Source organism: Nasonia vitripennis (genome assembly GCF_009193385.2).
Source record: "Nasonia vitripennis strain AsymCx chromosome 3 unlocalized genomic scaffold, Nvit_psr_1.1 chr3_random0004, whole genome shotgun sequence".
In the NCBI taxonomy this organism is placed as follows: Eukaryota; Metazoa; Arthropoda; class Insecta; order Hymenoptera; family Pteromalidae; genus Nasonia; species Nasonia vitripennis.
Window position 1 is genome coordinate 3398858 of NW_022279623.1, and position 26033 is coordinate 3424890.

At 44.6% G+C, this 26033-nt stretch overlaps 1 protein-coding gene and 1 non-coding gene across 8 annotated transcripts in view; both read left to right on the forward strand.

The window, feature by feature from the left end:
• Positions 1 to 26033, forward strand: part of LOC107980810 — a 321278-nt gene that overhangs the window by 144278 nt on the left and 150967 nt on the right. The window contains exon 5 of one of the 7 annotated variants that reach the window (XR_004226971.1): positions 16582 to 16643. The exons of the other annotated variants lie outside the window; for them this stretch is intronic. The gene's annotated coding sequence lies outside the window, so the exon portion shown is untranslated. The remainder of the gene's footprint in view (positions 1 to 16581; positions 16644 to 26033) is intronic. 7 annotated transcript variants of the gene reach the window in all.
• Positions 1509 to 1670, forward strand: LOC116416677. Its single transcript, XR_004227009.1, has one exon. It is a non-coding gene; the product is annotated as a U1 spliceosomal RNA (small nuclear RNA).

Sequence of the window (26033 nt, forward strand, 5' to 3'; positions counted from 1 at the left end):
GGCGGCATAAGCGTTGCCTCATATTTAAGCCATATGCTGCCCTCTTCCACCTGCGCGCGAGTCTCTGTGTAAAAACGCACTTATAGCGCGTGTAATGCAGAAGTTTACACTGCTCTTCAAAAAGTTATCGGATAAAAATCTCGTGCCTCGCGCATGTCCTCTCTCTTGCTCCTCCTCATTGTCTCCCGCAGCGTTATCTCTTTCGTGCTGGCGCGTCCTTTTTGTTTTATCCATTTTAATTTCATCCGCGACGAATTGCGTAAAATCTCCTTTCTTTTCGCCCCGTGCACTCGCGCGTCACGACATTTTATTGTGAAAGTTTTTTGTACAAATGCTGCAGGCGGATTTGCGTGACAGACAAGAGGGATGCCTATAAAGCAGCGCTCGATTTCGTTAGGCTTTTATTTTTTCGCAAGGGTGAAAAATAAAAGTTCCCGCGTATCGGATTCTAGATATTCCCGCGTCTGCGGTAAAAATCGCGTGGATATGAATTTTAATTAAAAACGAACGCGCGCGAGAGATCGAAAAGAGAAAAAAAGAAGAAAGCAACAATCTCTTGAGTGGAAAATTATAATTTCCACGCGAGGATCCGCGTTAATTCGAACGCAATGAGAGCGCGAAGCCTTGCTCTCGGGTCACATATGGGAACGACAGGTAAACACACGCGGAGAGCAGGCGCCGCCGCCGGTATTTCGTTGCGATACGGGTTTAGTCGACTGACGAATGGATCGGCCTATTGACAGTGAGCGCCGAGCGGACAATCGATTGCGTCTTTTGTGCAAACGTTGCCCCGGGGACCCATCGGACTCGTGTGTATAAGGCCCCATGTATGCGCGAACACTGTATACCAGCGAATCTGCTGGCGCACACGAGTATAATCGAGATTGTCGCGTCGCACTTACTCTCTGCTGCGTTATATATACGCTCGGCCGGCTGTGCTCTACCGCATTCGCTCGGAATTTATTATCGGATTAGGGGCTGCGCCGCGAAACCCCGGGAATTGAATTTAAGAATGCGGTATAAGCACCGAGCGTACATTATGAGCGAGAGATTAGGTCATTTGCAGCCGTGTGTCTTTTTTTTAATTTTTCTATACCTAATATTAATTAACCGAATCAGCATCCTCTTGGTAATTAAGCTAGTTGTATTTGAAAATTCACGAGCCGCAAAAGAGGTTTCAACTCGTATGCTTACTCTTGTGATTCCTCCAGCTCGAATTCACACACGAAAGCGAAGCGTGTCATGCTATATATATCGCAAAGCAGCAAAACGGGTCGTCAGTCGGGCTATTATATTATATAGCAATCAGGTACCTACTCCCGGCGTTTGCGGCGGCCGCTTTGAGCTAAAGTAACCAAAGTGGATTCGCGACGATGCGAGCGACCGCCAGATGGCGAATGACCGAGTCGCACTGTAGAAACGGTATAGTTGCAGGTAGAGCGAGGGGTTTTCCGCAAGAGAATTGGCCGCTTGGAAGTGATATAAGGGAGCGAGGCCGAGCAAGAAGCATACTTACCTGGCGTAGAGGATACCATGATCATTAAGGCGGTTCCTCCAGGGTGAGGCTCCTCCATTGCACTTCGGTAGAGCTGACCTCTGCGAATATCCCTAATGTGGATATCTCGAACGTATAATTTTTGGTAGCCGGGACTGCGTTCGCGCTATCCCGAATATATCAATCGAAAAATAATCTCTTGCAGCAATTAGGAGTAGAGAGAAGTATTTAAGGCAGAGGAGTTTTCCTTGATTCGTTCGCGAAGTGTCATACCGAGAGGAAAAATGGGAAATCGAGGTCAAACAAAAATATAGTGCTGCGGAAGTCGAAATTAATCTTTAGTTCAGCTTTCTCTCTCTCTCCCTCTCCCTCTCCCTCTCTCTCTCTCTCTCTCTCTCTCTCTCTCTCTCTCTCTCTCCCTTCTTCGAGGTAAGTTTTAATAATGATCGTTTTATGAAAAAGTCTGCGCTGTTGTCAGTTGTGCCTTCGTTAAAGTATTGTATATATAAGACGACTCGTTGAAGATGGAAAGTATTATCCAGCTCTTTTGGATTCTGCAACTTCCTTAGCCTTCGCCGAAGGGGCCCAAAACGACAAGTATTTATCTCATCTTCCGTCTGGTACTTTTAACTTTGAATTGGAATACGATAGGTAGCCTCAGCTTGAGGCAACCGAGTGGATTGCCATCGATTATCGATATGTACTTGATAGCGTCCTCTCTCTCTCTCTCTCTCTCTCTCTCTCTCTCTCTCTCTCTCTCTCTCTCTCTCTCTCTCTCTCTCCCGTTTGAGCGGAAAAAACTGTTTGCCTTTAAAGTTCGATGTCTTGACGACTGCAATCTCTCATATAATGCTGACTCATCGTTCGCATGTGCACGTCAATTGCCCGCGCAGATAAGGATGATCATCATCCTTCTATGTGGCTATATATACACAGACCCTCTATATTATATGCTATAAAAGTCAACTTCCTGCACTGCAAACAGGATGTCAATCTTCGCGTCAATATTAACTCGATCGGTTTCGTAAAAAACCTGCGCGATTGATATTAACGATGCATCTTGACATACGATCGGCTGGAATAATTTTAATTTCGCAAAAAATCGTCAGCCGACGCGAAAGAGCTAAAACACGCAATTGAGCCGTTTGGAAAAACAAACTTCGCTCTCGCTCCAATTAGAGAAAAAGGGAAAAACACGCGTTCCGCCTTAGCTTCTGAATAAACATACGCGATATCCCGCTACGACGACCAGGTCGCAAACGGTACACGTACACGCCATGGGCCACACACACATGACTGCATCACGTGCATGTTCGCGGTCAATTAAGAGCGGAAACGAAAATCGAGCGACGGCGTGTCGCGCGGCTCGCGCGCAGCGCCGTCGTCTCGCATAATTGAGCTCATAAAGTTCAATGAGCGCTGCATTTCGGCCTCGTTTCCCAGCCGTATCTTATTTCGAGCGTCTGATGTTCGCGAGGCTCTGGCGTGGCTTTGCATACACACGTTCAATGAATCGCGATGACGAATGGTGCATTCCTTAGCAGTTCGATTTTTGTCGATTTGTTAGCACTGTACTTGCGAGTGTAATTATTATTTTGAGAAAAAATCGTTCTGCTTCGTTGAAAAATATATTTGTAGATTATTCACGTCGAAATTGCGAAAATCAATATCGAATAACTGCTTTGAACAAATTATTTAAAATTTGTGTGTATGTGTGTGTCGCGGCGAGAAACGAGTTTCAGTTAGATCGCCCTAATTTATGGAAAAAGCACATTAAAATTCACATAGTTTTAGCATTCACGCTTGGTCTAAGGGAGGATGCGTGTTATGTTGCTCGTGCTATTTTTCACAGACATAACTTCGTAGCGTGTATAACCTCTAAATTGCATGGACAGAGAATTTAGTTACAGCACGTGTATCCTGCGCTAGATTGCCACTGATAGTACAGAATTTTATCGGAAAATATGTGCTGCTATTATTCTAATATCTAATTTAATTTTCGACTTTAAAATTATCGTGGCCTCGATTCGGATCTTATAATTCTTTTGTCGAAAAACCCGAAAAGTTTCGAAAATGGAGTATCCTTTCGTTGCTCGTTGAATAATTTGCATTAAATTCAAATTTTAAACAGGATGTAACACTGGTCTGCAGTCGCGTTTATTTTATTTCGCGACACGATTAATTATTATAGGAGGAATTATTTATATAAGATGGCAAAAGAGAATTTTGGAATAGCATGCCTCAAATATTAATTAATAAAAACACGAAATTCTTTTCCACGAATTGAATTTTCAAAGCATAATATCGAATAAGAATAATTCGATTACCACCAACCCTCTCAATAACGTAAAAAATATCCACGCTCCCAGCTGGATGGAGTCCGGTAAAAATAATACCTCTCCAATAAAGCGAATATAATAACCCACTCGCCAGCATATATTCATCTCCTCAAAACCCCCTGAAAAAACACAAATTCAATATCAATTCAAACGACAGCGGCACATCAGCCGTCACGCGCTTCTCCTCGCCGCATTCCCGGCATAAAATTCGAGAGCATAAAAAAACAGCAGCAGCAGTGCGAGGATAAATTACGATCATCGAAAAAGCCATAATAATAATCCCCCGCGCGCGCAAGACGAGAGCTAGGGCGCCGCGGTGCCGGTGCTTTTTAAGCCCCCTCTCGTTGTCGTCGCACACTTGAGAATCGCTCGCTCGCGACGGCTGCCACCGTAATGTCTGCAACGCGCATGTGTGTGCCACTATACACACGCTCTTCTATTCCCTGATATCGATTTGCAATTTGGCTCGCCGCGGCGCGGCAACGAGGACTACGCGTATGTAGATTACCGAGATCGAATGAATATTTACGAGCGCTTTTAACACACGGACGCCGTCGACGACGACGACGAAGCCAAGAGCTGCCACGAGAAGGACAAGTCCCCGTCGTGGAGCTACTGCTACTGCTGCGTCATCTTTTTTTGCCACTTTGGCTTTTTTGCGCCGTGATATACGCGCGTGTACACGGTGCTCCGAGGGAGCGAGGAGGAGGTGTAGGACGATAGCCCTCGGGAGTGGATTGGCTGAGGTGCCGTGCAGATTTGTTGATTCGATCGATCCCGCGATTAAGCTGGGAAATTCAACGACCGGAAGTTGATTCACAGGGCGAAACGAATGATGTTATCAATTTCAGAGCGGTGCAATTTTTCTCGAAAAGTCAAATTAAAAGGCAATTTTTTGCACGTACGAGCCACAAATGAATCAGTTCTGTATACTTCGGCGCTGCGCAATCGCAGTCGACAACATTTGGCGAATGAAACGAGCTGGAAACTGCAAACCGCAAAACTGTCACAGCAGAACCGCACGAGGGGCGAAAAAAATCTAGAAACGATCCAGCCCACGCTAACGCGCGAGCTACTCCCTTCGCAAAACCAGTGCACTTATTCAATGGGCTCAGCTGCGCGCACTCGAAAAATCATTAATCAGAGGCGAAACGCACGCGCGCGCGCTTGAGAATATCTGCACGGCCCCCTCTCGTCGATACAGCGAACATTTAGGCCGCTCTGAATACGCTCGGAAATCAAATTAGCTCCGCGAATTAGTCTTCATTATATAGGCGAAGGCTTATTGTGTCCCTCACGAAGGAAAGCAAGAATAAGAGAGTAACGTGAAAATATTGCGATTTCCTTTTCGCTCGAGTGTGCGAAGCGAGTCCGTGTCTTCTGCTCCAGTTTGTCATTGGCAAGAAAAGCGCTTCTCGACTTCTTTCGCGTGTACGTGTACACAAACGACGACGTTCGAGTGGCTCGTGTGCAGTGCATCTCGCTTTTTGAGGACCGAGACACTGTCTCCACTTCAGACGCTGCGGTTGACGCCTGATAAAGCGTCAACAACGACGACGTCGTTTCTCTCCCCCACACAGAGAGACGGGAATAATCAGACGAGCTCATTGTTCGCTGGATGTGTATGTCGCGTGTACTAATTGGTGCTTTACGACGGGGAAGCGATGCTGATGCACGGCTCTATTTTCTCCGTCTCGACGCTGTGCGATGGAATTTTCATGGTTATTGCATGCTGGAAGAGCTTTGTTTTTCGACGCGCGTTATCGTCAGGCGACCAGATGAGTTTGAAGTTTCCAATTAATTTGCCTAAATTATGTAAAGGTTTTTTGTTCAAGCCACACAATACCGGCCATTATGACTACTTCTCATTCATGAACGAACTGACTTATTTTAGAAAACCTGTAACATTTTCAATATAGTCCCTTAGTATCTAATTTATGTGATAGCGAAGAGACAGTCTTGTCAAAAACGACGCCAGTCGAAAAGTATCGTATTCCCATCAGTCTCCGTAAAAATTACCCATTGTGTGTTGAATTTTAAAATCCATAGAGTATTCACAACGAATAATACTACCCGCGTACGCGAATCGCCATCGGATAACGTCGGCTCATCTATTCCATAACGACCTCCCATCCGAACGAAAACAAAGTGAGCAGCTATGCAGACTCCCCGCTGATGACAATAAACAAAGGCTCGTCAAAAATTCGATGAAACTATATACGCGCGACAAAAGCCAGCGTACTCTGGGCTCATTCTTCCATCCTGATTTACAAGCCAATGCGGGGCCGCGTAAAACAGTCAAAAATGCGCGCGGCCAGAGCAGCAGCATATAAGGGAGCAAGCGAGAGAGATAGAGCAAACTATAAACTAAAAAGCGTTAATTGTTTGAAATCGCGTTGGCAGTTATTTATGGTAGTCGCGCCGCCGATAGAACTCGGGCGCAATTAATCAGAAGGTCGCTATTCACGATGTGTATTCCGCCGCGCGGGCTATTCAAAATCTACAGCGCACAATCGAGCATCTCGCGGAAAAGATATATTACAGGACGCCGAAAAGCTACTACTCCTGGACACACATACACACACACACGCGCGTATATACATGGGCCAATAAATGACCGCTTGCACACCGGTGGCTTTCTGCGACAGCTCGCGTATATCGCGCGCGGGCTTGTCTCTCCCCCTTTTTTGCAAACCACCCATACGTGCGCACACACGGTGGGCTCGGATCGTATCGGGAGAGAGAGAGAGAGAGAGAGAGAGAGAGAGAGAGAGAGAGAGAGAGAGAGAGAGAGAAAGCAGTGCGGTAACGATGAGCATATTTTCACCAAACGGCCAGTTGAAACGCGGTTTCGCCACATTTCCGTGCCGCGCCATTACTCTCTGCCATTTCGAATGTTTTTTTTTATGCCAAAAGGTAATGCCTCGCTTTGTGTGTATGTATACATACATCTGCACGTACTCATCGCTTCTGCAAAAATGCGATCCGCTTGCATATTATTCGCGCCACTTTTTTTTGCTACATTATCGCAAATAATTGATCCAGCCGTATTCCGCAAAACGATCTAGTCTCGTGAAGCTTCTGCGGCACGCACGTGCGAACTCGTAAATATCCGGCCCACACACACACACACACACAAGCGCAAACGCGCGCATAACACGCAGACTCTGCGCCAGTCGAGCGCGTTTATCCGTTTTCCGAGAACAAAGTCGCGCTAAGCGCAAGCTCATCATTTGCCGGGTAAACGCGAGCGATGACTGCACAGAGCGCGCCCGCTCGGTTATCGATATTTATTGTCCCCGGCCACCAGCATGTACTGCACAAAGTATAAGCGCGAATGGAAAAAAATTGCCGAGCGCGCGCGCGCGTGTACACGTACATTCATCACAGAACGAGAGCCAGCTCTAGAGTGGTTTTCCCGAAAAGTGGCTCTTTTTTTGGTGGCTCCGCGCCGCTATACACGCGTCGTGCGATTACGAAGGCAATTCTTCTGCACCGCCGCCGCCGCTGTTTGTTTTGCTCGGGATGTTTTTGCGCTCTATACACACTCGGCGAATTTTAGCGCGCGATCGAATGCTTTTTCAGAGTATATATATAGCATAGCCGTATATGCATATAGCCCCAAGAGTGCGCCGAGTGCATTTCATTCGAGAATTCATGCCTGCTTGAGCACCGGGAGAATGATATATTTTTTTAATTTTGGCTGTGTATTTTTAAAAACTCGAGCTTTTTCGAATTTAAATAATTGGCGCGGTGTTTTTAAATTTACTCGAGCGTTTGTAAAAGCTTTGTGGAAAAAGCTGAGAGCCTACCACTTTTTAAATCATTCATATGAATATGCGTAAATATTTTATTTACACGTACCTTTTTAAAGATTCCACGGCTTTCTGATCGAGCGCGCGCTCTTAATCCCAATCGAAGTAATTACGATGCCAAAGTATACGCGCGCAACGCAAGAAACAAACGCATCAGCGCACCATCTCGTAAACCCGCTGCGAAGAAGCGGTATTAAAACTAATTCCTCCGTATTAAAACGCGAGACTGTGCCGGTATATCGCTTACGATCGTATAGACGTATATATGCAAGCAGCGCGTCGGCTTCGGCGCGTAATTTAAAAACTTGAAAAAGCCGCCTCGTGATGTATATAAAGTATTGCAAAAGTTTCATCGCACTTTAACTACGCGCTCCTCTCTCTCTCTCTCTCTCTCTCTCTCTCTCTCTCTCTCTCTCTCTCTCTCTCTCTCTCTCTCGCGCGCGCGCGCCTCTGCGAACTGGATTACAGCAGCGCTAGGCTCCTCTTCGTCTTCGCAACCTATATTTTTTCCGGCTCATAAGGCTATACGGCGGTAGTGATGCCGAAGCTTTCGCTTCTTCATTAAGCAGGATTTTAATATTGCTCGCTCCACACTTCCGTATATAAATATACCTTATACCGACTGTGTATACTTATACAAACAAGGAACAAGTGAGACTTTGGAGCTATCGCGCGGGTGTTTTACGCGCGAAGAGTTTTGCGCCGACTAACTTTCTTCAATTCGCTTAAGGGGTCAAGCCTGGGTTAAATCCTGCAAAAAAACAAAAAGATAATCTTCTTACCAAAAAATTTTTGATTTGATGTAATTTGAAAAAAAAAATTCTATTGAAAATATATAAAATATACACCAATTTTATCGAAAAAAAACATGTATATACCTTGTAAAATCATTGACCAAAATTCATGACATTTCACTATATAAATAAGTGTTTTCAGTCACTTGCCACGGCTTTTTGAAAGATCCGGACCGTCTTCTTTACTCTATCCGGGCTCTATCTAAAAAATATCAATTAAACATTGCTAGCAACAAAATTTGTTGCTAACTATATTTAATTCATATTTTTTAGAAATGTCTCTCGATCGGCCCGAGGGGGCATGTTTAAGGTACATTTTAAGCCCGGATAGAGCAAAGAAGACGGTCTGGATTTTTCAAAAAGCCGTGGCAAGTGACTGAAAACACTTATTTATATAGTGAAATGTCATGAATTTTGGTCAATGATTTTACAAGGTATATACATTTTTTTTTCGATTAAATTGGTGTATATTTTATATATTTTCAATAGAATTTTTTTTTTCAAATTACATCAAATCAAAAATTTTTTGGTAAGAAGATTATCTTTTTGTTTTTTGCAGCATTTAACCCAGGCTTGACCGCTTAAGAGCTGCGTTGCGTGCCGCCATTAACGAGCGGCCCCGATTTCCTATTGCTTTTCACGCTTTTCATTCGTGCGCTCGGTGTGTGCTTTGGTTTTTTCTCTCTCTTTGATTTTCCTTCCTTCTTCGCAGGCCTTCTTTTTTCGTCGGTCGCCGAGTGTGTTTATATACTGTTTTAAATCCGTTATTCATTAGCAAGCTTTTACTGTAATATCGGTTTTTAATGGGACGGTCTACGAGCCTGGGTATATAATCTGATTTACGTTTCTGCTCGGCTATAACTACTCCCCGGGATCGCGCTACTTTTTTTCTTTATTTTACCTTGTGCTCCTTGGAATATTTTTTAATCCGGAACCGTATTTATCGCGTTAAACGTATCATTATTATATGTAAATATACATATGCTTACATTATTTGCCGACAGCGGATCAAACATTGGAAAACGTATAACAGGAACGTGCAGATATTTGATCGAAAGTATAGTCGCAATCTCATTTAAAAAAGCTTACGTAAAATCTCATAGTAAATCCCTTTATTTTGAAATTTCTCCTTCTTCCTATAGTATTGAGTAAAATGTTTGACGTGATCGATTAATCATATAGGACGGTTTGACAGAAAAAACTCTACAAGAATAGAACAAACTTTTTTCAAACATCGATCGATTGTTTAACCTTCGTTATCGATTATTCGAATTCAAGACGCATGGAGCCAGCCATAAAAAATCTAGTCGCGCCTCTGGATACGATAGATCAGGAAACAGACATGGTACAGGCTCGTCGACTGCTCTCTGTCTCCCGTCTAAAGCCCAGCGCAGACATGCACGCATGCAGCCAGAGAGAGAGAGAGAGAGAGAGAGAGAGAGAGAGAGAGAAAGAGAGAGAGGGGGAGAGAGTGAGTGAGAGAGAGAGAGAGAGCCGAGCTTTATGCGAGTTTAATACACGCATTTTCGTGGCTGTAGGATCCGCGGAAAGCCGTCGGCCCGTGTCCCGTAATCCATGTTTCTCTCTATCTAGCGGCTCGTCTGTGCGCGCGTCCGATACACCCACGCGGAGGCGCGCGCACTGCATAGGCCAGACGTATAGAGCATCCGTTGTATCCTCTCGGCGCACTATCCGGCTGATCTATCGCGCTCGCGAAAGCGAGGCACACCGGAGTTAGCCGTTCGCAACACGCGCTGCATACGTCCGGATTTATGGGGAGCTGTACTTTACGATCCGTGCGCGTATAAGGTACAGATTGGGTATCGCGCTTAGCCCCCGGATCACTCGCACCCCTCTGGGCTCATTATTTTACGGAGGCTCGCTCTGCCGATGCCATGATGCTCGCGACAAGCCTTGTATGTGTATCTAATAGCGGCGCTGGGCAAGCGACACACAACGCGTATGCCAAATGCCTGCAAGAATGCGGCTGATGATCGCGTTTATAGGGTTAAGGAGGATGTGGAAGAAGCGTCTGATGAAGTGTATCATCACTTCGTTAGAGGCGCGTAAATCTCGTCCCAAGCGGTGCTTTATTTCTGCCGGGAGGTCACGCAGAGCGTTAGGTTGAGCTTGAATTTTCGAAAACTCGCGCTGTTCGACCAAGCTTCACTTTTTAATTTCGACAAAACCAACTAAAAGTGCGGATGTCAATTTGCGACCGCAGGTATAAGTTATTCAATGATTTTTAACCTTAGGAGACTCCGAGCGGACCGCCATCTGCATGCGGACATTAAATTTTCAATTTTTACGAAGATGTAGACTTTCATAACGACACTGTCACGTTTTATGACTCTGTAAAATTTAATGGCTCATGAACCATTTTTAAAGCACTCTATTAAAATTAATGCGGAACCTTTTTAGTATTTATTAATAAAACTTAATGAACCATTTTGCATTTTATTTTATTTTTTTTATTTTTTTGAAAAATCACAATAAAGAAGTAATTGACATCGTTTTCTTGAACTTTGCAATTTTATAGTTTGAATTGTTCAGGGTTGTAAGAAGCGCAGAACGCCAAACTAAAAATATGTGTGAATTTCTATCTCTTTATTACACATCAGCTCAGATATAATTAGCTTAAAAGTGAATCTGCCCGAAGATAGCACAGTTATAAATACAGACGCTTTATTTATTATTCAGTCTGTTACTTATTTTTCAGTCTGTTCTAAGTAAGTCGTAGCAACTTTGTACTAAAACTCATGAAAATTTTTACTCTCTTTGATGTATTTCATACATGTCTTCAACTCTCGATGCTCCGGTTAATTACATTCTGGTGAATTATATCATTGATCTGACGTCTTTGAATATTAACAGCGTATTTTATTGAATCAAAGTACTAACTAATTCTTTCATATAAAATCTGTGTGATTGTTAAATTCGTGCGAAATCTTTTTACTGAAATTCTTAGCGCTTTAATATTCGAGTGAGCCTTGGGGTTTCAACTACTTTAGTAAATCCTAAAATCCTCTTAAGTGTCTTTTTTAATCTCTCGCTAATCCTTCCTAAGTATCTATTTCTTTCTTATTAAGTCCAATTTCTAGGAACTGTCCTGCAAATAAGTGTAGCTTCTGATCTTCCAGATAATATTTGACGCTGGAAATGAACGGTCAAATGAACAAATCTTGTAATAATCATCTATAAAGCTGTGCAAGCTCGAGAATCTCTATTTTTAAAAATTCCATCTAACTCGCTTGCACTTTTACGACGTCCGTTATTGCAGATTACGAGAGTAGCATTAACTCATGGCGGAATTTCGTACGATCAGAAGTCGCGCTCAGTCCGGGTCGAATTTACATGGGATTTTTGCGAGATAATATTTTGACGACTGCTGCTGCTACAGTCATGCGGCTAGAAGTTACGCGACGCGCAGTAACATTTTCAAGGCACCGGATGCGCCTGTCCCTGCGATATCTCAGCTCATGAGAAATGCATATTCTCCCGCGGGACACGTGACGCCTTCCGCCTTCAAATTCGTGCGTTTATGCTCTACGCCCGTATTGCTTCCTCCGCACTGCTGCTGCTGCTCCTCTATACGAGACGTCTTTTTCCCGTCTGCCTTCCGTAACTTTGCGAGCACTGTCTTATTCGATCCGAATCGACGCATATATTATACACGATGCGGTGGATTATCGCAATGCTGATATTTTTCGTCTTTTTTTTATAACGCAGTGCACAACGGTTTTGAAAGACTGCAGTGTCCTAAGTTTCGACAACGTACGCCGTTGCCTTGTTTCAATTTTATGTCTATTCAAAATGCGGGGACACCTTGGATTTGAGCTTCCTTTGCATTTTTAACATGCGCATCGATAATTGCTCGATATTTTTTCAAGACATCGACTTCTCGAGAAATCTTGTTAAACGCCCGCCGAGGCGAGATCTTTCGAGGTTTACTTAAGTTATCTGCTTTATACAGGAAGGAAACGCAATTAAATTTTGATTTGAATTTCTTCTGAGAAAGTCGCTGTATTTGAGATGCAATTACATTCAGTACTTATGCAGCTGGCGCGAGAGGAGTTTATTTTAAGTGAATTATAAATGATGCAGCGTAGCGCTTTGATAACTGAATTTCAGATGCTCGCGGATTAAAAATATATTCTTTTATATTTTTCACATCGAACGAAAGCTTTTTCACACCCGCTGATAGAGAGAGGAATCCTTCTCCGAAAGAAGAAAGGAAGAAATCATTGACGAATGCAAAATCGTTCTCTCTTTCTCTCTCGCGTCCCGCTTCGAAAATCTTGTTATTGTAAAAACATTGAGGGCGAGCTGTCAGCGCCGGGAGAGAAAAACCGAAGCGCATATACGCGCAGGAACGAAGCAATTTTTCGACTGTCACCGGTATATGGCGGGCAGCAAGAGCGAAATAAATTGAGAGTTAGAGAGGAGGGCCAGTGGCCTGCGGTGATTTCCGCATTTTATATTTTCCCTCCTCCTCCTCCCCCTTCTCCCCGCGGACGATAAAACCTCGCGCTCTCAGAGCGGGGCGGGGAGTAGAGGGTGCAGGCTGGGGGGGACCCCATGAATTATTGAGGAATCACCGCCGCCACTCCTTTAGCTCTGCGAGTCGCCGCTTTGACCGCTTCATCTCTCCGCCCTCGCTCTCGACCGTCGTCGTTCATGAAGTTATACAGGCTCTCTCTTTCTCTCTTCGTCCTTCTCTTTTATGCATCGTCACGCGGCGGGTATAAAACTCTCTACTTGCGTCGATTTCTTTTTTCTGCTCAACCAAGCTCTAGGCTCTGATTATATACACCGGCGGACAAGTGCGTATGCGCTGCTTGTATAACGATGCTTTATGGCTTGACAAACAAAACTACATAATTACCCGCGGAAAACTGCTATGATTTATATTCATTATAGTAAATCCGCGCGCGAGGAGAAAAGAGTGCGCAGGGCTAGACTCTCTCTCTCTCTCTCTCTCTCTCTCTCTCTCTCTCTCTCTCTATCTCCCCCTCTGTGTAAGTTTACATGCAAAAGTGGAGTTTTACTGTGGCGTTCCATAAATTCCGCTCTATAACAGTCGCGCGACGTAAATGTCAGAGAGGAGTAAAAATGCTACAATGAAACCTACCCCCGGTGCTTTATTCCTCCTGCAGTCGATGCGTGCGCGAGCTGGCCGTTTTGCAGTCTCATGCGAATTTCGCGTAATACTGTGAATTACTATTCACGGTGGCATCAGAAAGCTTCTGCTCCCAAAATGATGAATTGTTTATGGTGTAAACCCAGCTATAAAGTTGCGGGATGTTATACGTACGATCTCGCTCTCAGCATTATTCGTGCACGTATACGTTTCTTGAATAATTAAGTTACACTGGCGGTGCTTCTCCTCATCGAGATTATAACATCTATTCAGAAATATAATAAAACATCGTACGCGACACTCGAAAAATATCGCACGCCCGGTCGACATCGCCTGCGTTATACCCTTCGACGGATATGGAATAAAGCCACAGCCGCCCCATAAGCTCCTTTCTCCCGTCGTCGTTCCGCCCGAAAATCACGCTGCCATTATCCCGCGCGGTTATGGCTCGAGGAATAATGACCGGCCGGCTCCGCAACGGCGAGATAATATCGGCCTAGTCCCAGGGAATCGGATTTATCTATTACGATGAAGCTCCCGACTGTCCCGCTAATGCCGCCTAATTGCCTCTCGCCAATCGATACCCGTCGCTCTCGTCCCTGCGCGCGCTCGACCTGTTGGGCTCGATACTTTGTGATCGTTATATTATACGAGTTGCGGATATTGAAAGAAATAAAAGCTATACACCTGATGACGCACGCGAGATTTGGAAGGCAAATTCGGACGCGTATATCGCTGCTGAATGAAATAAACATCCGAGGCACTTATCGACCGACAGCAGAGAAGCTGGAAAGAGAAGCAACAAGAGGCATATATAACGTCGTTAGTTATTAACGAGATCATCAATGAAACAGCTAGTCCGGGGGCGCTGACATTTGGCAAGTCGCCCGGGCTCGTTTTGCGGGGTCGCGTTCTTCCGCTTTAGCTCCGCCCTCTCTACTGTATATACCCGCATACGGTTCACACACACGCGAAGACCGTCCTCCGATCGCGGCATACGTTGCGTAATCCACGATTACGTCGGATCACTCGCCGTGATTTTTCAACGGCGCGCACCTACATATGTGTATATCATGCTCATCGATTTATCCTTTGTAAAGAGAGAAAGAGGATTGCGAGAGAGAGAGAGAGAGAGAGAGAGAGAGTGCTGCAGATTCCGATGCAGAGCGAGCCAAGCCTTTTACCCGAGTTTTTAGCCCAGTCACACGCAGCGATAACACCCGCCGCGCGGAGTGCTTAATCGGATAAAAGTATTTCATTAAACCGTGGATTCCGTTACGAGATATTTTCCGAGTTGTTCGACGCTCGCGAGGGAAGTTTATTAACGAACGAGCGAATTGTCGCGTTAATACGCATCGCATATGCGGCTGTTATTGTGCGCGGTGCGATTGAAAAGCGTAATTAAATCGTAGAGCCCTTGCGCGATTTCACAATGAAGGGCGTCGTCGCGCGCAATGAAGAATTACTTTATAGTCCGGCGCCACGACGGGGCTACTACTCCTTATTGTGAAGGAAGAGCAAAGTTTAAAAGGGAGAGAGAGAGAGAGAGAGAGAGAGAGAGAGAGAGAGAGAGAGAGAGAGAGAGAGAGAGAGAGAGAAAGAGAGGCAACGCTGCCATATAGTTCGACAGGGCGCAAGAAGCTCCGGCGGCGACGCGCAGTAACTCAGATCCTCTGGGGCTTGAAATACAATTCCAAGGATAATTCATGAGCCGAGGCACATGTGTCTGCGCGGCAGCGCAGCCCGTGGACGTGTATCCTACGAGGGATTTACTCCGATTTTACTGTGAATCCCTATTAGGTAGCATAGGTCGGATTATGAGTAATAGGATGTATTCCTCCATAAACTATTTTACGCTCCGACGTCTTCTTACATGCCGGCTAAATCCGAACGGGATGTATCCGATCCCCCGGTTGCGCTGCTATATACTACTTTCGAGGAAGTGAGCTTCCGTCTGCGAGATATTATTTCCGTATCGCACGTTTCCAACTGGAATTTAAGTTCGCAACTATTTTTGATGAGATGCATTATTCAAGACGCAAGTGCCCCGGGTCATCCCTTGTTTATCCGTGATGTATAGTATGCACAGCGTTTGGCGTATTTAAAAATACTCCAGGAACATTGGAACGAGCCAAGCGCGAAACAGCCAATCAATCTACCGTTTAAAGCAATTATTTTAAATCGGTTCAGTATCCGTATTTTTTTTTTTTTAATTATTAGATCTGTCACAGACGTACACGTCTGCAATGCGAGCAGCGAGACGAGGCAGCGATAAGATCGGCGAGTTCGAGTTCCGTCGTCTACTTTTTTCGGTGATTGAGCCTCTGTGTGAAAACCGCACAAAGAAACCGAGTCGGAGATCGGATTTTACTCCTCGAGAGATTGAAAATATGAACGATAATACAGGCTTTATACTTTTGGTATTAAATTCTGGCTGCGGTCCCTCGCAGAATTTATCACGAGTACGACGTGGTTGTGCGGAGGCTCTGATTAAATTTATACATTCGTTTTTACATGCGAATGTTCCGAATTTTCTGAACGTTCCAACTAACGACGTCATCAAGTATTAACGCAAACTGCTTCAATCTTCTCGAGTGTTATTGATTAAACGAGAGGCACTTAATGCGATTCGTTCATTATGTCTTTATTTTTCTTCAGCGAGTACCTGCAGGAAAAAAGAAGTAAGTATAGCTTGATCAAAGTTGCTAAGTAAGTGTCCTCGAACTTTCGAGCACCACTAGCGAGCAGTTTTTGACAAAAAAGGGGGAGGCGCAGATAGTCAATGAATAAATAAAAGAGAAGGGAACGAGTAGAAAAAAGTTGAAAAACTTGGATGGGAGAAGAAATTGAATTAAATTGCAGTCAGTCATGTTGTTAAAGAAAGTTAGGTGATCGCTTCGATCGAACTTTAAGTGGATTATTAAAAAAGCTCTTACAAGTAGAGAACCCTTTAATGGTACCTTATCGTCTACACAGTGGATAATTTCTCAAAATTTAGATTTCAGACTTCGCCAATTCTGGATGTTCCAAGTCGGCGGCTGCTCCTGCTAAACCATCAAGGTAAGAATTCAACGAATTTAACATTATAATATAGCCAAGGCAGTTAAACCGTCGCTAAGCAACAGCATCCGCTTGTTCTTGACTAACACGATTTTCGCGCCGCTGCAAAATTACTTTTTGTAGCAATAATGTGCTTCCGACTGTTAGAAACACTTTTCTACGTTACGTTCAGAGAAAGCAACAAGATGGCAATAATAGCGAAATCGCAATCGATACGGATATCGATCTCATCGTTCATTCTTCAGACCTATAATATAAAGCAGAATGAAATGCAATTCCTTTCACTCCGAGTCGATTCTTCTGCTGTAAGCCGACTGAAATCTTATCTTCTTTCCCTACCGTATCCGAAAGTCAGCGTGAAATTGACACCTATATATACATATCGCTTCTCTCAACGCCAACAAGTCGACTTTCCTCGAACGAGCGAGCGTATGACAACTCGCGCGATGAATTCTTAACCAGCCATGTATCAGAGTCACGAGAACTCGAAAATCAGAATGTCTCATCGAGGCCCTTTCTCATCTCTCCTTCTCTTACGCTCTTCGCTATCTCCCTTCCTGAAATATAAATACTCGCGGACGCTGTCCGACATCTCTGTCTCTCGTAGTGGCTATATTTACTGAGCCGCGCGTTGCACTTGTGCATATAAATTCGACCGGTTATGTACGGACGCTATTGATTACATCTCTTTGTTTATAGCGCCTGTTTGCCGACGAGATCTCTCTGCGCGAGCTGTCTTCGTGTGATATTTTTTTTGCGAGCGATAGGAGATTCGATCGGTTTGATAAGTTCGATAATATTGCTGGCGACGGAAATTTATTGCGATGTATCGGCGAAGTCATTGGAACGTGAAAAATTTCCGTTTGGAGAGCGGGGAATGCGAGCGATGTATAGAGGTTAACAGATTTTTCAGTAGATGGATCGGATTACGAACATTTTGCCATTGTTGGATTGAATTTGATTCCGGTTTGGTATGGAGCTTGGCGCTGACAGTGTAGTCCTGGGTCCATAACGATTAATCTTCTGCAGGGGCGGTAAGAGTGAAAAAATGTCGAATATTGAACCACCGCTCGGGTTATCGGACTTGTAAGATAAGCATCTTTCATCCGACAGAAGCTTAACGATATTATAACTCACGCGCTTAATACAGCGAAATAAAATGAGAAGAAGTCAGAATCGTAAAGTTCTTTCTAAGCTCTCTTTCGCGCTCGCTCTTTCCACTTTATATCCAAGAGCGCCTTCCATACGGATCATCCGGTAATGTAATCTCTTTATTTTTCTTTATCTCCGGAACGCTAGAAGTATATATATTCCACGCGACAATAAATCCGAGTTGAGTTGATAAATCTGGAGTGAGTCCTTCCGAGAGATCTTTTCGTATATATATATATATATATATATATATATATATATATATATATATATATATATAGAGAGAGAGAGAGAGAGAGAGAGAGAGAGAGAGAGGGAGAGAGAGAGAGAGAGAGAGACGTCATAACGACGAGGGCCGCCGGGGGCAGAGAAAAGGGAGCATCGAGGCGGCGCACGTTTTCCATTTGCCGGCATCAGAATCGCGGCATTTTTCGCGAAAGCCGCACGTAGCACGTAGAGTAGCAGCGCCTAGCGACCAGAGCTCGCTGTGTGCAAGCTCGCGATAGCGCAAGCTCAAGCTCGGGATTAACTCGTTTGCACTTTTGTTACCCGATTGTTTTTATAGACGACAAGCAATATCGGCGTTATTGGATCGAACGATGTCGATAAAAATATATAGCTGTGTCGTATGGAGCGGCTATGTGTGTGTGCGGGGGAGGTGAGTGCGTATTCGATAACGTTCCTAGCAGCGACGACAGCGCACGACGGCAAGATTATTATTCGTTACGATGAAGAATCGCTTTCATATCCAGCCGATCATTTCCAAGCTTGTGAAATGCCGTCCCAGCTCTCTTTTTCTCGGTTATACCTTTACAAATTGCGGCGTCTTCTGTTGAGTCTCCTGCTCTATTTCTGTATCGTTTTTCAAGATATTTCAGTGAACGTGTTTACTCGTGATTGAACGATATCCTTCGCGCGTCTAATTATGAATACGAAATGAGCTTTTCAGTCGATAATAAGTCGTAATTGATCGAGTTAAATTGAAACATCCGTCGCTTTTATCAGGTTAAGGTTATAAGATGAAATTCTCCAATTATGAGGTGTATCGAAGCGTCGCGTGTCAAATTTCTTCAGGAAACTGTGTTACGACGGTCAAGCCAATACAGAACCGACGTATCAGCTTGCAAATTAACCTGAAAATCTCCGCGTATAAACTGAGCATTTCGCCCAACGCATCGCAATCTGGCAGCTTCAATAACAAAAACGTATACACCCTCAAAATTTGCCTTCGATTCGTCGAGCGGATCAAACTGCCGAGTACATCCACTCTGCTGGCTTCGTTCCGAGGCTAAGTTCCGAGAATATCCATGCGGAATTCTTCCCTCTCGCGGAAGATTAACTTCGGCATTCCCATCGGAGCCGATGCACACGTATACCTATATACACATCTCTAGTCAGCGTTTGCGCATCTTCTTCAGCTCTCGCAGTATAGAGCCGAGTGCAAAGCGTATATAGATGAGAGCTTGCGCGTTTGAGTCGACGTTTGTTTGCCGTTATTGACTCCTTTTAAAAAATGCATCGCGGCCATACGTCTCCGTATACACACCGCGGCGGCGGCAGCTTATTTCCGCGGGAAAAGAAGAATGAGATTCCAAGCGCGCGCAGAGATCTTGCAGCGGTATGGAACTTTTCAAAAGCTCTCATTCTAATTCCTCCTCTATAGCTCGTGCGATATTCTGACGTGCATTATTCGCGCCGCAATATCCGTTCGATATATAATATTCGATTTTAATATGCGTTTGCGGAGTATTAAGCTGCTGACCTAAAAAATAAGTCGAGCTCGTCAAAAAAATCGACAACGCGGAAATTTGTTTTTCGAAGTATCGAGCGCGCTTTTCAATGTTGCCCCGCGTGTAACGCACACACGCTTTGCGCGAGATCCGATGACTCGGAAGTCTGTTAACGAGAGACAGAGACGCGAGGACACCTCGAGCTCGCTCCATCTCTCTCCCTCGCTCTTTCTCTTTGCCCTGCTCCGCCTCCTCCGTCAGAGAGCGAAGGCTCGACCGACAGACGGATCGTTGGAATAACAACGACAGCAATCAAACTGGCGAGGCTCGATTGCCTTTGCCGACGACCGCAGAGCCAACGCGCTTGCGGATGAACTCGCGTAACCCCTTAGTTATGGGCGGCTTCGCACACACACATACACATTGCACACTGAGCTGCAGCGAAGCTTCGAGTACTGCTACTACAACTGCGATTAAACACGATTTGTCAAACGCTGCCGCCGCCGGAAGCCGGAAAATTGACGCCCCTGAGAAGAGCGACGCGGGATCGCTTCTTCGTCGTCGTGCGCAACTCCGTGTATATACAGCCCCGCATTCGCCTCGAAATTGGGATGGAAAGTTCGGAGACACGAAGTCCTGCCTCCTCCGCTAACTTGACTGCTTTCCCGATAAACGACGCGGATAATCTCATCCGTTCTCGAACTTGGCCTTTGTAATAATTTATCGTCGCCGCCGCCGACGCTGTGCATAAAACTCCGCTGCTGCTGGGAAAATTCGATAAGTCGTGTTCTCGCGGCGGAGTTTCGCACCCGTGGAAATTATCGCGCTGTAGTATATAGGATTAGCGCCTTGTTATTGCGCGATACGCAACACTTGTGAATATTAGCAGTCCCGCGCGTATATACGTAATGCGATAATCTGGACAGAATCCCGCACGGCGAGGCTCTGCGGCTTTTCCGTTTTGCGGACAAAAGCGCCGCTGATTCAAAAAGCATTGTGAGAGCGAGGATCGCATTATCCGCGCGCTGAATGCGCGGCGTTATAATCTCAAGCGACGCGAAACACACAGAGAGCTGCGGCGGAGCTTTTGTCATGACGCAACTCGCGCTATCTCCGCTTAATCCGACGGTATTGCATGTGTCGAATGCGCTGACGCCGGCGATGATGTTTGTTGAAAGTACAAAAAAAGATTCAACTTTTTTTTTTGTGCGCGCATATCGTCGCTCGTGAAAATCGCTCGCGACGTGCCTGCTAAATCTTTTTCCATTCGCGCGGTTGGAAAGACGAGTGCGCTTGACCAAATATTCATTTATAGCGACGAGCCATTTCTGCATCGGAATACCAATAATATTGACCGGTCGTCTCGCAAAAACATCGAAAAAACGCTCCTCTGTAGTTTTCACTCTCGCGCCCCGACAATTCAACGCCGCGGAAAATCCCCAAAATAATTCGTTCTCCTAATTGAAAAAGAGGCATGACTTTTCGGAGATAACTCTAATCAAGTCGGGCCGTCGCAGCGCGTGAAAAGTTTGTCACTCTCGTAATCATGCTAGTTTTCGTCGCTTTCTAGCTCTCTAAAGTATATTACGCGCGCGTTCGCCCAACAAGCTTTGCGTTGTAATGAAGCCGGCTAATTGCTTTTGTTGTTCGCACACATTGCTCGGCGAACTTTTACTCCGGTGAAGCACTTTAGCGGGGACTTTTAATTGCGGAAGTTCAGCGGCATAATTAATAAATATTCGATGGCATTCATGCGCCTGCATTTTTACGCGGAGCGTAGTGCAGCGCACTGCGATTTGAAGTCGGGTTTTATGACCCTTCGGCTCCGCCTGCGCCTCGACGCAGTGTTGAGGTACGGAGAGACCCTTGTCTCCGTCCAAGTATTTCAGGCTGCGTTGCGTACACGGGAAAAAAGTACGGACGGCTTAAGTTAATGGATCTCGGTTGATTTTGTAGACGTGTTTTTCATTTTTGCATAATAGTTCACTCAGGTTCCATACCATTTTCGGTGCATTGATTATAATTTCGAAATATTGAACAATATTTCGGCGAATTAAATTAATGAGCAACATGATTATAATGCAATGTACTCTTGCGTAAATCAATTACTCGACGTTAAGCTCCGAATTACGGTTCATATTCGAAAATCAGCTCTAATTAGAGCAAACGCGACAGCATATTCGAACGACAGCGATTAATTATAGGTACAAGATAAACTCGCCATCCTCTCTCTCTCTCTCTCTCTCTCTCTCTCTCTCTCTCTCTCTCTCTCTCTCCCTCTCTTTCAGTCGCGTTTGCATTATACCCTTTCCCACTAAGCTCTACACTGATAGATTCTTCTGCTACGGTTATGCGTGCGGATTCCACATGCAGTAGGGGTCCAAATCCCAGGAGAATCGTGAGCTCGCGGAAAATATAACAGTGGTATATACGAGATAATATTCACAAACGGAGCCGAACGAGACTATATTAGTCGGCCTTGCTCGAATATCAGAAATTGCGCTCGGAGCCGAGCGAGCGAACACGTCGAAATCGAAGAGTATAGGGGTATTAGTGAAAAGGCAGAGCGCCATCGCGGATACGGACAGATAGAGCGAGAACTGCTAATTTAGTGGTACGGCGAGCAGTAGCAAGGGCTATTAGCTCTATTAAAGCGTAGAGGAGAGAGTGCACACACACACACACACAGGGGCGCGAGAGGAAAGTTTAAAGGCCGTAGCTCGGAGCTGTGACGAGGGCGCGACATTATGCGCCGGGGAACGACATCGGCCACTGTTTGCCGACTCTCTCCTAAACACGAAGCCTGGCTCGTTTCCTCACTTCTTTTTGCGCCCCCGTCGTTCGCCGCAGCTCCGGAAACTCGTTCCTGTAGCTCGTCGTCCCCGCACCGGCGTCGCGCGATAAAACCAATTTATACGGACGATGCCGACGAGAGCTAAATACACTCTCTCGAGTCGCTCCGCTGCTATTCAGATGTGTGCAGTTACGATACGCCCTGACGCGATGAAAGATTTTTCGACTTCGTCGCGATGTGGTTTATGCGCTGTCGATTGCTGTACGTTGTAGATATTTCGCTGCTTATTGGAAATCGAGTTACTTCATGAAACTTTATATTAAATTGAATTATATACCCGTATTCATGCGATCCGATTGTTTAAATTCTTTGGCGCTTTGTACAATTAAAAGTGCGCGATCGCGCGTCCATCAGGTAGATGCGCAGCGGCGGCGATAAATTAAGCCGGCGGCTGGAGTAAAAACAATCAATTTCGAAAATTCATTTACAGCGATTCTTTTACACGCCGGCAGTAGAGCATCGGATCATTAATCACGACGTCTCGTATCGCATCGCACATATTTCTTCTTCGATCGCTGGGCGCTGTCCATCTCCGTGATCGCGCAATTGCGAAATAAAATAACAATGGCACACACACATACTCAGCCACTCCGGGGCGAGCAATCCTCTTGAAAGCTCTCCAATATCGGACTTTACAGCATCATCATCGTAAATATAGAGACGAAAAAAGCACGTGAGTGAAGAAGCCACTATACAGCCGGGCGCAAAGCGTATCGCCCTCCTTCTATTCTAATCCCGGCCGCGCGCGCGAAAAAAAGAAGACGATCCGAAGTGCCGCTAAGCCATATAATAACGCTCAACAGAGGGCCCATAAAAGCTCTCCCCGAGCGTTATGGGTCCCGATGAAAGAACAAGAGCTCTGCTGCTGCTGTTACTGCTGCTGTGTATATGGAAGGCCGTTCTGGCGTGTGTATGTGCAAAAGCCAATATAAGCTTATATAGACGCGACCCCCGCAACTGAGAGATTCGTTTTGACTTTCAGCGAAAGAAGTCGACTGCTGTCGTTAGAGAAGGTCGTCGACGTGGTCGCGGGTTTTTGATGATACGAGCGACTGAATGATTGATGAGATATCGTTTTTTTCTCTCTTTAAGATGGGATACGGGAATGCGAGCTTGGGCTTTTGATTTCGCATTCAATTTCCGCGTATCTTATTGCTGCGAAGTTCGGTATAGCCCGTCGAATTAAAATTTAAATTATGTGTATTCGAATATTCCCTCGGCTTTTATCCGACGAGCTTTCACGATATACGTTTATATAAACTGCGGTTTTTGGATTTCTCGAGATAAGCAGTTCGCTTATTATGCGAATCGTATGGTTATATGGGAATTAGAATATCTCGCAGAAATAAAACGTATTAACTTGTCTCGAAAGGAAATTACATTTCATTTTTTACGCGGCCAATCCGCTTATTTCAGACTCCTGTTGCTCTCCAACAAAGTCGATTCCACTCGAGCAGTTTGTTAATCTTGAAAAAAAAAGAACTCGTACGAAAAAAGTAAAAAAGCTGCGAGCTCTCTACAGTCGTTGTGCAATTCAATCCAAGAGTAGAGAATAACTGGTACTTTTTTTGCACAACAAGTCGTCGACGTCTCCCGAGAAGAATATCATATCCCTTTTGCATGATTTACAGAAATAAGCGCGTACCGCAACGAAAAGCGTATCAATATGTAAGTGCGTGTGTTGAATCCATCTTCGATTTGGAGCGATAGAAGAATGACGCGTTTTTTTTTTCGAAAATGGTGTCACGGCATGTACACTCAATACTTTCATACCTCGAAATAGCTTTAGTGCAGTATTTACGTTCGTTCTCGGAATCGAGGTTAAATTTTAATCGAAGAAAATGTAATCATCAGGTATCCCGCAGCGAAGAGCCAAATCGCGCTAGCGCCTGATTTATTCATTTAATCAAATGCTGTGCAAAAATACGACGATGAGTAAGTGATCTTAACCATCTCCAAGAAACACTCTTTAAAAATCAATTACCAAATTCCGAGCTGATCAAAGCCACATCGACGTCACATCGGCTCCCTCTCTATTATTCGAAGCAGCGCAATTGTCGAGTGCTCGCGTGCAGTTACGTGCCAGCCCCTGCAGGGCCGAAAAAATTCAGCTCTCCCACGATATAAGCCTCTCTCCATCTATTACGCATCATATATATATATATATATATATATATATATATAACGTCGCGCGAAGCAATAAACTACTAGCCGGCGTATATAAGGAGGCCAAGGCTCGCGTGGAGTCAACTATTACGGCAGCGGTGCGATGCAGAGGCGCTAACGACCGGTCTCGGTCAGAGAGTATAAGTAGTCGCCGCTGCAGGAGTCACGTCGGCCAAAGAGTCGTGCTCATTGTACATTACAGTGTGCCGCCGACGAGCCACAGAGAGTCGAGTATTATTCCTGCGTTAACCTCTGGATCGCTCGATCCCGGCTTCCTCCGGAGTACAATAAGCGCGTTATTAGAGAGGGAAATCGCGTAGCCCCGATGGATCTGCACTTCGCCCGGGGAAGTCGATGATGCGCGCGCTTTTGACGTTCGCGATTTGATTGGTCTTTTCATTTTCTCTGAATGTTGGGCTTATAATGGATCGTCGAGCTTTAACGAGCAATTAATTCCATATCCGAATTCGACTTTGGAAAATATGACCAGCTTTTTTTCATCGTCGGTTTACCTAGCGAATAAAACTCGCAATCGAGCCATGATTCGATCTTAACGAAGACGGCGTTTTTTGTCTCCGTCGCGTATATGGAAAAATACATAAAATGACACTTGCGTCATAATAAGGAGCTCGAGCGAAACCAAAAAAGCAGCCAACTTTCTAAAGCTAACGAGATCCTCTTCGCGACTTAAGGGGGCACACCACCTTTGAAATTAAAATCAAAATTTTTCATTAATTTATAAATGCTTATATAAATAAACCAAATTTTGTTTACTCTTCTTAGACATAATCACCTTTATTCTGATGGTTTTAGACCTTCTATATACCTCTATAATACCTACGTATAGTAGGGAGTCCATAATTCACTGACCGTAATATTCCAAAGGAACAAATGGCCCAAATGAGCTCTAACTCCAGGATATTGTTTAAAAGTACATTAGTAATGGTATGAATGAGGGGATTTGGTTTAAATTTCATAGAAAAAAAGTTACATGATACTTATGTTAAAATTAATCAAAAATTGATAAAAAAATCAGTAATATGCTTATAAAACTTTTTCTATGAAATTTAAACCAAATCCCCTCATTCATACCATAACTAATGTACTTTTAAACCATATCCTGGAGTTAGAGCTCATTTGGGCCATTTGTTCCTTTGGAATCTTACGGTCAGTGAATTATGGACTCCCTACTATACGTAGGTATTATAGAGGTATATAGAAGGTCTAAAACCATCAAAATAAAGGTAATTATGTCTAAGAATAGTAAAAAAAATTTGGTTCATTTATATAAGTATTTATAAATTTTTAATGAAAAATTTTGATTTTCATTTCAAAGGTGGTGTGCCCCCTTAATTGACACGTGCAGCAGCGTCAATCCCAGATGGAAATTGTTCCCCGCATACGTAATGGGACCCCAGGGAGCTCCAACTCCGTACAGATATATATATTTTAAACGGATTGATAGCTTCGACTGCATCTATTCCAATC